We start from the raw sequence: 12,943 nt of genomic DNA, 5'->3' as shown, positions 1-12,943 counted from the left end.
TGGGAAGGATTTGTGCAACGCCACTTGGCAGAAAGGTGGTCCAGAATGTTTGCCGGAGCATGGGCTACTTTAAATTTGGCGGCACAGCCTTTATTGTTATTTTGCAGACGATTTTCGTGTCGACTGTGAGCTGTGCCGCCATTGGGGGCTAAGCAGAAGGACGGGGGCAAAGCAGAATTGCGCCGGGGCGTAGAGGAACGACGGGGGCGAAGCAGATTTTTTTGCGGGGGCGAAGCAGAACGGGGCGGGGGCGAAGCAGAACGGCGGGGGCGAAGAGGAAGGAGTTTCATGGGGGTGCCGTGGAGAGGACGCTTTCTCCGGTCCGGTGGGGGGGACTGGTTTGTGGGGATATCATCCTGTGGAGACATGATCGGTGCGGAAACGGAAAGGAAAAGGTGGTTGTAGAGTTTTTTCTCTCGACAATGTGTAAGGTATGATGACTCTTCGTCCGGTTGCTGAGCCGGATCCTTACATGTGTTCAGGACTGGCGCGGTTACCGTTTAATACCAGACGTTTGGAGGGAAAATCGTAATATTCTCCAGGTTGGCGGAGATGGTTCCCGTGTAATCTCCAAGCAGATGTGTCGCTTATATTTACGTCTTTTGACAGCTTGCTTTACGAGGTGAACAGAGATACGCTGATTAAAGACGATGAAAATGTGTTACAGAGAGGTTCCCTTCTCGCCAAAGTGTACGGAAGCCTCTAGTACTTCACTCATGCCATGGTGCACCAAGAGGTGGGCTTACGTGAAAATAATGACAAAATCTTTTAACAATGGGAGTAAGTAAGTAACACTAGATAGCTGAAAGCAGAAAGGTAAAAGCAGAACTGTAGGAGAAACACTGAGCCAACATTTTCATTCCCTGATCTCATTCCGTTTCATTCCGTGTCCCCGTCTCCTATGTTTCAAAGTTTGCTCTCCGGATCTGGTCGCCCCTTGCGTGCATAATGGTTGCATCCAGTCCCCCGTGCGGGTGCTGAAGTGTGAATGTGATCAGACCGACCCGTCAGCAGGTGCGCCGAGCCGTGATGTATGGGTTCTGTCTGCGGGCTGACACCGCCGCACGTGCCGTCCGCCTGGCGACGGCGTTACGCTACGCTCAGGACAAGGCGCGTAACAGGACGGTGCAACATCGAGAACGCTGACGAGAGGACTTGATCTAAAGGTAAAATTCGTCCCACATTCGTATTTCTGACCCTAGACTGTCTCCCCCTCGGCACCTAACACTATCTATGATGCGGGGCTAGGGTTAGCAACCACCCTCGATATTTAAATTCTGGGGGTGTCATACTTCTCTCGTACCGATCATTTTGGATTCGTTAGACTTATACTGAAGAAATCGATTGTTGAATGTAAAGGTTATGAAATCCAAAGCTAGACACGGTGACGATATTAAATGAGAGTAATGTCTTTATGAAAACAACCGTTTGTGATGATAATCTCGTATTCGTGTGCTGCAGGCTGGACCTCGCGCGATTCGTACCTCTCGGACGATATGCTTCTTCTCTCTTGTTCGTACCGTACTTGCCGGTACACTTTGCACTGAGCAATTTTGTTCTTCTCTAGTTGTCTGAAGTTCTAACTGTTATAATCCTCCCCATCTATATGATATAATCGGTACATGACACTATGACGGCCTAGTCCGGCTGTGTTAGGCGCGGTGTCACTCTGTCAGTCACGGCTTGTCCTCTATGTGTTGTTCACCTGTCGGTCAACTTTTAAGTCCGGCCGCTCAAGTGCCGGCGGTTTTGTCTGTCAATGTTTTACAACATGGTCTTTATCGGTGGCTATAGAACGACATTAACCCCTATAATTGTGTCCTACTCTAAGGGGTCATAAAAACCGGGCGATTGTTTTGACTGGCAGGCGAAGTGCCGAGGCGCTAGCTGAGTCATGACTCCGGTCAGCTGACGTTACCGTCTGTCTATACCTACCTCAGTGGTCCTGACGCCTTAAGTATTAACGTAAACCCGAGTTCGTGCCACCTTATACCTTAAGCCGATAGAGACGTACACCCAGCACGACCCAAATGTATTCCCATGTATAAATGATTTCATTTGATTTCTATGTTAAGCGAGGTGTTCGTGGCTCGTTTCAAAAGGAAGGAGACCCCGGGGGACGGCTGTGTCGCCGGCGGTGCGTCTGCTCTTCAGCCCCGCAGGCTCCCCGGGGACGACCCGGCCTTTTGTCACAAAAATATCATTTTCCTCGCCCGGCATTGCCGCCCCCGCCCCTGACCTTCTTCTGCCATTTTGGCGTTTAGAGATATCGTCAGATCTGTAACGCGCCGATTTTTGTCTCTTCCGTCTCAACTCCCCAGAAATACCGCAACGCGTTTCCGCCGGTAGCTGCACAGTCGTAAATCTGCCGGCCTAACCAAGTGGCTGTCCGGGCGGATTGATCCATGTTTATTGCCTTATCGTTTAATGTTAGTAAAGTGATTACTCGCTTTGTCAGAACGGAGTTAGTCATACAAGCAATCTCCGTGTTCTCCAATTTTCAGTCGGGATAAGTGAGCGCCAATTGTTCAGATGTGCTCAATTCCGCGTGTTACCGGGGCGAGGTTGTAATGAATATTGTTGTGCGCTGTTTAATTTGAGTCCCAGGGTCGCGGCTGATTTCTCCAGAGTGGAGGTAATCAGGCATGAGTCATAATTGTCCGCTCATCTATATTGAATGAACACGTCCGAACGTGGTAGTTACTGTGTGCGTGTCCCTGCTGTGGTGTACTAGTCACCATGTAGCTGGCTCCTCCGTCACTGGCTTGTTTAGTTGTTCGTTTATTCTGATACTAGCTTTTCAGAATGTGGCAAGGTTCAGGCTAGTCAAGTATATATTGCATATACGATGTTTTTGACCTGTGACCTGGACCCTTGCGTTATAGCTATCCTTTGTATGTTTTCAATTTGACTGGGAGGTGTGGTAAGTTTTCCACCCAAAAATGGCTAACAATATACGCGCCAGTATTTAGACTCTGCGTTAACGCCATGTGTGATGTTATCTAAGACTGGCTTTATTTCAGCACCAGGATAACCAGCAATCCGAACATAGCAAACTATTTCATCACTAGAATTCACGCGATATCGAGCCATGGTGTCTCTGTGAATGACACGGTATTCTGCACTTTGTTATAGTATCGCAAGGCGGCTATCCTACCACAATCCACTTAGAAGTGTCCTACATTTCCATATCCTATTTAGTCGAAATCTACATTCCATAACCCTTTATGAAAGCCTGGTGGTGGCTATGGGTTTAGAATGTCCTTGTTGTGATGTCATACCTCTCAAGGAGATAGGTGAGGACGTCTTCATTAAACAGCTATATATAAACTACGTTTTCGTATAGGTTTGACCAAGGACATTATCATTATACACACGTGTCCTTGGTTTGACAAGTCCTTTTCTATCATAGCACAAAATAACATAACCAAATGCTAGACAGGAAACACCGACATAGTAAACTGATCTAATAAGAAGAGATGAGCGGCCAATTGCTATGTCTGATAAACCTCTCTGGCAATATTCCCCTTTTTAGTACAATATCTACTGTTTTTGAACGTCCGCGGTGAGGTCTGGCATGGTGAAGTCCAAGTAGTTACTCAAACAGGGCGCCCGCCAAGGAGTCTAGGCCTTGTGAGAAAACCTTGTTGTACCGTCAAACCTGTAGTTAAGGTATCAGGGACAGAAAGGTGACATGTGGGCGGCGGTTTTCATAACTCCCATTATTTCATGTTCAACACAATCGGTGGGGCGGCCGTACTAGAATAGCAGAAATGCCAGACAAGGTACCTAATAATTAGCGGCAAACTAAAGAACGCCTGGCTTAGTGGTGCAGACAGCGAAATGGCCGCAACCGTCGCCAAGATGTAGCACTGCGGCTTTTCTCCCATTATTTTGGCTCAAAATTGACGAAATAGGCTTGCGGAAATATTCCTTTCATTTGGAAGAAATGTTCTGGAAGAATCTAACATTTTCCATACTTCTCATTAGCACTGTATCTACTATACCTCGACTGTTTTCACATGTATTTACAGCTTCTAAGTTTAACTTTTATTGGGAATTGTGAACTTTGAATGTTTTCTTTACTGTTCCTAAGTTTAACTTTTGTTTTATTGGGGATTAGCCAGGTAAATGCCATGACGACGGACGCTACTAAATCAGAACTGTTCCGTGTCCATAAAGTCCTTCAGTTTCAGAAGGTTGCCGAACCGGTAACTCGGAAACGGACAGCCTTGGCCGAGGAATGCCGAGCCTTGCCGAACTTCAAAAACGACCGGCACGGAAATTACAGCCGGTACCGAGCATCGCAGCAGTATTTTAAACGTTTTGTGGGCCGTATTTGTTCAAAGACCGTTGTTTCCATTTTACAGGCGTACGCTGGCCTTTTATCACCGTACACTAGTCTTGTGGTGCCATGAATGGTCACTTGTAAGGTATACGTTTGTTCAACGAGGTTATAAGATTTAGACCCTGTTCATACCAGACTTATATTTAGCGGTTTCAACCGGTTTTTCAAAAACCCGGCTAAAACCCTTAGCGTTCATACCAGACTTTTGATAAACGGTTTTGTAAAAATCCTGTCCGGTGAATATCCAATTAATCGGCCATGACAGCAGTTTGAACCGTTCCTCCCGCTCTTCTGATTGTTGTCCTTGGCCTTCTTGCTTGTATGCCGTCTTCAGTTTTTTTTTTTTACCTTACTGCGGCACTGATCCTTTATCTTCAAGAAATCAGCCTCCTCCAACATTTTTGTTTCGGTAGAGCCCTCGCCCCCCCCCTAGCTTTTTCGAATTTGGCGACTTCTGCTCTCGCCGACCAGGTTGCGTTTGCTGATTCCATCGCAAAATGAAGAAAAACCGTGGAAAAACAGTGGAAACGAACAAAGTTGGTCAAAACAACGCGATCAAAAAAGCTTGCAGGTCGCACACGGCCAGGATGCTGACCCCGTGACCCCGGAATTATGACGCAAAAACCGGTTCAATAAACCCTTAGCGTTCAGACCAGGTTTTTCGGTGGAAAAACCCCACAAAAACCCCTCAAAAACCACCTCCCGAGGTGGTTTTTCAAAATCGGATTTAAACCCCTAAAAAACCGGTTAATTTGCGTTCACACCAGGTTAAATAAAAACCGGTTTTTGAAAAACCGGTTGAAACCGCTAAATATAAGTCTGGTATGAACAGGGTCTTAGTGTCTTGTGATTTTGTTTTCATCTCCTTTAGATAAATGCTGTCCCTGGTTTCAAGTTCGAGGGTGAAAAACTTTGCTACCGAGGTTTCAAGGGCAATCGTAACTTCATTTTGATTAGACAGGACTTGTAAATACTGTTCGCTAAGTAGATTAAAGACTAGTGTCTGGAAACACACTTCAAGGCCAACCGAAGTGACCTTTGCTCACAAATGCTTAACTTTAAAAGTTTAACTTTTTAAATGCCTTGCTCTATTTCAACTTCTTGGTTAAACCCAAGCCACTTGAATCCTGAGTTGTTCTGATAATCCTTGCATCTGCTTGAAAATGACATGACAAGACTGTGGTGTGTACGCTGCGGAAGGCGTACGGACTTACGGCGCATTGTGAGGTGATTTGCATGCCACGGGTGCGTGACGCTGGTATACCCACACGCACATGGAACCTGCCGGCCGGCTTGGTGTGCTGTAGTTACACACGGACTTACTACTAGTGCATTCACTGTACACAGGAGAGAATACTTGGTCGCGCCTTCAGGTGAAACGCAAGGGAGGAAGGCAAGCCGGGCCATAGGAAACACCTTACATCTGGTAGGAAGCGTTTATGCCGGTGAGTTTCCTCTTCATACGTTTCACTTCAGACACGTGTGCACAGAGCTGTGGGTGGGTGGGTTAGCCGTTCATAGTAGCTAGTCTGAGTCTGGGTTCTAGTTTCTCTACTCAAGAAGATACATGATACTGGCGCTCATGGGCCTCAGGGCACGTCGACGACAATCGACAACGCGAAACGTATCCAAGCAAGGCTATGCCTTTTTAACCTTCTTGATCAGAAATCAAACCTGTTCCAGGCAGTCTTGTGGGTAGGAAGGGTCAAGAGAGCAAGTGTGTCTTCTATAGGATCAGAGTGGGCCTCAGGCTTGTAGAGTACAGCTGACCTGGGTAAAACCTGGACAACCACGGTGAATAGGTGTAAATCCCTGTCCGAGGGACCACTAGCCTCCCCCAGGCCTTCCTAAAGGGTTATGGGTGGTAGAATTCGGCTAAATTAAATGGGGTGGATAATTGGTCAGGAGAGTGAGCCCACGGCAAGGGTAACAATTCTCCATAACTTCACGGAAAAACCCTATGCTGGCCAATCATTCTCCCTATGTTTTAAGTTTGACTATTTTTCATCCAGACGCGGTTGTTAGTCTGGTGGAGACCAGGATCACCCACCTGGATCGCCGCGTTAGTCGGATCAGGCCGATGACGTCTGTATTGAGTCACCCATAGTCCTGCCCATTGTGAACATATCTCTTTAACAACAAGACGTTCCTTTTCATACCGTACAGGATATTGAAGGCTATACTATATAGTAGTGTGTAGCATTTTGTGACCGCAACTCTATTGATAGATCGTCTACTGTACGGTGAGGCACAACTTATTCATATTTCATGCCCCAGGTAACATTTTGTGCGGATCTATTCACAAAACGTGCCGGCTTTTCAGTCAATGTTGATGTGAGCATATATGGATATAACCAATGTGGTGTCAGTATTCGCTGCTAATCTCCAAGCAGATCCATTGAATACTACCTTGCCACCGAAGGACCTGCTTGGAGATGAAGTATCCACGAGGACAGGCCAACGTCTCGTCGATGTGTTCACTGTTGTGTCGATCCGTTGCTATGGTAACGATCAACACGGTGTCGTTCTATTTTTATCTCTTCACGCACGGTTACAGATACAGGATAGGAAATATTGCAGTAGTAGATTTCACAGATTTTGGCTCTGTCGGAGGCCTGATAGTGATAATGACGTAACCAAAAGTACAATGACTCTCGTAAGGTCGTACAAAGTGAAATACAAAATAAATCTTAGAATTCTGCTTACTAAACAATAACTGCTAGTATTAGTAAACCTGTAATGTCTTGTTATATTCGGGTGGAGATAGGAACAAGTTACGCAGGAATGTTGTTGTCCAACACACCGTTGTACATAGCAGGCTTTACGAGCGTGGGACTGACATCTAAGTTACGCCTGGAGAATTCTGCGTATTCCGTCTCTGCCTCTCCCGTATCCAGGTAAATATGGCCGGAATTATCATAAACTCTGCTTGGGTGAGTAGGGAGTAGTCTTGAAATGCAGGCTATGTTTGAAGCTCATCAGGTGAATTTTGAATGATTGATCAGTTTAATTCTATAAGTGATAGATTCGTCCATCATACATAGGGACATGCCCCTACTTTTAATTTTATAAGTATGTGTGGTACCCAGGGTGCGGCTTTCTTCAAACACAGATTGTGACAGAACCACGGTATGGCTTCAACCCCTCCCTGCTGTACCCGGTATCGTGCAAATTTCACTTCTGTACTCTCGGCTGGACCGTAGCTTCCATAACAGGCCTTATTAGGCACGGCCGTATCTTACTGATTACGTTTTCCATAACTTGTACAACATTTTCTCAACATTTAGCCACCAGTTCTCCATCTTCCTCAGACGTCTGCGCCCCAGGCTTCCCCCTCCAATGTGACCGCGATCTGAACTCGCTTCCTCTTCGCACTTGAGTGATCAAATTGAATCACATTTCCAGAAAAAGGATTCTCATTTTATATTCGTCTTTTTTTTACGACTTGGCGGGAAATCCGACCGCAATTGTCGCATAGTTTCCCGTCATCAGCGGCGGGTAATCAGAGGCTGTGGCGTGACCTGACGTGACCCTGACCAGACAGAAGCGCTCACGGTCATAAATCTGCCGCTAAACTGTAGATTCAGCAACACGAAAGAAAATGGCTCACCAAAACATATGTTTGGCTGAATCCCTTCCCTCCCCCCTCCATCACCTCTAGTTCTTCGTCAGTTTTTGTAATTGTTCGATCTAAAGATAAATTTCAACTGAAACTATCCACCTTCGCAAATGTCATCTCTTGCTAACACTACACAGAGAGTATACTTGTGTTCGAGAATCTTGATTTTGGAAATGGACCCGCTGCGACTGACTTCCAGGCTCCCCCACCCCACACACACTCAGCAGCCTTCTCGGACGTCCTCTGCTCCTGTATTAGGGGATCTGTGGGAAGGTATCATGTTTAAGGCTTGATCTGTCGGACTTTTGGGGTCAGACGGGGTAAGCCTGCTTCAAAGGACCCACGTCAGACCGGGGCTATTGTGAGAGCGGTGTGTCAGGATTGTTACATTATTACGTCTTGGCTATTTCCAGAATGGATGTTTCAAGTCATCTCCAAGCAGATGTGTGCAATGGCTTTGCTTCAGCAGTGGTATGGGTTACAGTGGTGCCATTGCTAAACGCACTTGTTGAACAAGGAACTGCGAAAAGTTATTCAGTGGACCAGAGAAATTCACATTTGAACTAGGGTTATGGACAGAAAATACGCATAGGAGACATGTGAGCGTATTGCATAAGCCCGTAGTAATGCCTGGTGGAGGCTATGTTGTCCCCAGATGTCTGCAGACGAGACTTTTTCTTCACGTTCGGGTTCCTGGAAATCAGCCGATATCCCAGTTTGCCTGTACACGTAACCTGGATGTGTCATTTTGATAACATTTACATGAACCGACATACCGACCGCAGTCCGGAGAATTCCTCACGTGTTTTTTCTTTCCAACCATACATGCCGAAAGATTCTTCCTCACTGTTCGGGTCTCCATGACGACCAAGATTTTGTAGGTCGTGCAGAGCCGTGCGATGTTCGGGCTGCCTGGGGAGAGGTGTTCCAAGAAAATGCGAGGAAACAATCTGGGATATCGACATATTTGGACGAAACTAAAGCTAAACGCTTGTTGACAGTCAGTACTTTTGTGTCGTACACTGAACATCGTTTATACATTACCTCATGGGGCCTGGCAGACAGTTGTTGTTGTGGTGGTTTGTTGTTATTGTTTATATTATCACTTCACAATGTTTCATATATGTCAGTTTTGTCCTATATGTTTGGTTTGTTTATCAATTATCAGTATCTCTGTCATCGCAAGTTCTTTTGGGTATTTGTCGACCATTCTTTTACGAGCCCCGAAAAGTATAGTCGTAGTTTTTAATGATTTGTTTTCTTTTTGCTGGACCTTCACCAGTACTATACATGTAATATGATCCAAAATTGAAGCAGATTGAAGCAGTCCTCTGAATTGATGTAACCAAGCCTTGTTTTGTTTTGTTTTGTTTTGTTTTGTTTTGTTTTGTTTTGTTTTGTTTTGTTTTGTTTTGTTTTGTTTTGTTTTGTTTTGTTTTGTTTTGTTTTGTTTTGTTTTGTTTTGTTTTGTTTTGTTTTGTTTTGTTTTGTTTTGTTTTGTTTTGTTGTTTTCAGCAACTTTGCCAGATCCAGGACAGGTGCACTGGCAACGCTGGGGTAGCTGCAGATCGACATAGAATCGCTAGGAGTGCATGAATCGATTACCTACATTCTGAACGCAGCAGAACGCAGCTGCTTTTCTCCCGAAAGGGACATAAACTTGGGAATCTGGTGGAAGAACCGGAGGGCACCGTTACGTTTTCCACATATATGGATACGTAGCGTGCGTCTCCAGCGATCCGTTTATAAATCCAAATCCACCGTGACATTTCTGATATTCCAAGCTGATCGCATCACATATTTTTCTGAACTTCGCGCACAGTTCTAAAGCTGCCCGTATTCCCCACCGCCCGTCTAGACTGTACCGCACCACAACACCACAGACACTCTCCCGGGGAGGCTTACCCAGCTGCGCAACTGTGGGGGCTATAAATCTCCAAGCTTGTTTTATATATGTAAGGTGTTTTATGGTGTTTTTTCACGTTTGACGTCCAGTTGTTGACGGCGTTTTTTTTTCTTTTCTTATTTTCCTCACTGCGAAGGAAAACGCCGCAGTGATCACTGCAAGTCATGCAAAACAAACTTGAACCATACATCTGATTAGAGGCTACTCATAATCTCCAAGCAGATCCCTTTCGGTAGCAAGACAGTATCCATTAGCCAGAGCAGTTTGCATGGCTAGGGAAGGTGGCTAATGGGCACTCCTCTGAGTGGATACTGCCTTGCAAACATTATGATCTGCTTGGAGATTAACTACTCGATTTCGTGCACTTTGCGCTTTGCCTTCTTCGCTTCGACACATGGAAAATCACACACTACAAGAAGAAGATTCAAATGGCTCAACAGACGTAGAAAACATACTAGTTCTGGAACCATACATCTGGTTGGAGCCTACTTCAGTACTTGTTGTTATTGATGCCAGCGTTCATTACAGGCTCCTGACGAACTTTTGTTCTGTTTTCTGACTCAGCTACAAGCTTCTGGCGACAGCAAACAATCACAGCTAGGATCCAGAAATAAATTTGGGGGCAACATAAATAGCGGGCGAGGAACCTGCCGTCGAGGCTAATGTGATGCCCTGACCATGAACCTCCAGGTACAGACATTATGTCATGATGACGTCATGATGACGTCTCCCCTGTGGCGGCGGCCAGGTGGGAGGGATGATCAAGGTGTCAAAATGTCGTTAAATAATTCAAATTTCCGTGTTTTATGTCCAACTGGGTCAAGTTCAGGTTGAATGGCGGCCAGGAGGAAAGTTGAGTGAATGATTGTGATAGACATATTAACACACGATCTATATACGTTACGTGAACAACGTGATGCAAAATAAACCAAGCAACTGGATAAACTCTACTTTTCATCATTACCTTAATTTAAAAAAAAGATAATGGACGCTATCTGAAACATGATTTGACTCCTTCATCCAGTTGCGGCCACCAAATGCGTCTGAACTTCTGGATTGAAACTGGGAATATAAACTCAGCAGGCGTCCCTGGCTCGTAACAAGAAGGATTTTACTATCTCTGTGTTTAAACAGAAATACCAGCAGCTAGATATGAAAACCATTTAAGGCAACAAAGTACGGATTCCCGGCTGTAACGTTGGTTTGAACAGTTTTATTAGACATGTGTTTCCACATCGGTAAAGTCAGCGCGGTATTCAGGACCCTGAGACTGCTCACGGGAAATCCACGGGTGATCTTTAAGACCTGTATCTGTGTGAAACCTTGAAACAACCTTGTATCAAACCACACGTCTTGTGACAACAAAGTCTTGGTTTCGTGGTGTAGGGTCAGTTTGATCAGTTTTCACCTACATTTGCTGAGTCAACACTAGTAGCTGAAACATCTCACAGGGACACCACGGGTGATCTTAGATCTGTATGTGGGTGAACTTGATCTTCAAACAACCCAAATTTATATTCCAAACCGCAAGTCTCACGTCGTGCCACGCGGGAGCCGTTTGAAGATTTCTGGGGATTAGAGAGGATCCCTCTTAGGCCGGACTGCTTCGGGCGTTCCTTTAAATTTAGTTTAATTGCCGCTTCCACGTCTCTCCTGACATCCACACCGACGGCTTGACTTTGTCACAGCCAACACTGAGACTGGTCTCCAAGCAGATGATGTGTGGCACCAACTTCTTTTGCACGATGCGACTTTTTGTGGTCAGTTTGTACGTCTGATCTGTAGTGTGTGTTTAGATCTGTCATCGGTCCGAGTGACCTTGACTTGTCCTTCTTAAAACGATACTAGAAAAGGTATGTTTGAAGCCCAGGCTAGAAACACTATCTCTGTAGCCTAGAATCCAGTCCTGTTAGCCTCAGGTGATCTTAGGTCCGCTTAATCCATAAAAGAAGGTCCTAAAGGTGACATCTCGCAGCGTAAAACGTGATTGGTGGTCTTTTATTGGAAGACAGACAGTCCGTCTTGTTCCTGTCCTATCAGATACTCAGTCTTGACACTTGCAGCTGTTTTGAAAACTCAGCCCTACAGCAGTCGGTTTGTGTAGGGTTGTAGGTGGTCGTGCCTGTCATGTCGTCATGAGCTGCAGGCTGTTGCTCGGCGCAAGGAGTCGCTTCTTTAGACCGATGCATGTCACCTGGTTGTCGTTTACAGATAGAGCAAGTTCACCCATTTTACTGTATCTGGGGTTTCTGGAAGCAGTTACGACTCCACACAGCAACTTCTAGTCCTGTTTACGTTCGTGGGAGGCCGGTAGGGTTACAAATACGTACCCGTGTGCCCGATTCAATAGAGCGGTGGTAGACCTGAAACTCGCTCAGCCTTACCTCTTACCTCGCTGTCGTTGTCGTTGAAGACGGTCGTGAGTTTTGGATGCCGTAAAATTTTCAAGTAGGCTGTGAAAGAACCAACCGCCGACAAGGATCTCAGGCAGCCTTTTTCGTTACAAAACAGCTGAATTTTGTGTGACATATTCGCGACCATCCCAAGAATACCCTCGGTTTTTGTACGACGAATGTGGCCTGACTAGGATCCTTTGCTAGCAAGTTGGAAAGAATAGTTGAAGTTGGCAAGATCACTCAGTATGGCGTACGTATTAACTGGCAGTGAGTGGCTGACAATCCTGCCCTCTCTTGGCCTGCTGACACCTCTGGTAAATTCTTCACCCTATTAGGCCAATTTCCAGCCACCAAAGAAGCACCGTTGGACTTACCCCGTCTCTTACCCCTTCGACTCTGCAATTCTGCATCGTAAAGCTTAGCGTACACTTTATCTCTAAATCTTCGCACTCCAATTATTTTCTCATATCCGTACACTGTGCCCTTGAATCTTGGAGCGGGCCCTTTGGACGCCCCACCATTTGCCCTGAGGTGTTGGGGCGCACGGATGCCGTGGATGGTGTGTGTTAGGGGTACTCAACACTGTAGACTTCTGGGGTGAAGACTGAAAATATTCCAGGTAGCAATATCAAACATGTCTTCTCCATACGCTGCTTAGCGACAGTACACATATC

The sequence above is a fragment of the Branchiostoma belcheri genome, unplaced genomic scaffold, assembly GCF_001625305.1.
Source record: "Branchiostoma belcheri isolate BF01 breed outbred unplaced genomic scaffold, Haploidv18h27 scaffold66, whole genome shotgun sequence".
Taxonomy (NCBI): domain Eukaryota; kingdom Metazoa; phylum Chordata; class Leptocardii; order Amphioxiformes; family Branchiostomatidae; genus Branchiostoma; species Branchiostoma belcheri.
The sequence above is the reverse complement of the archived record's forward strand: the minus strand, read 5'-3'. Positions refer to the sequence as shown.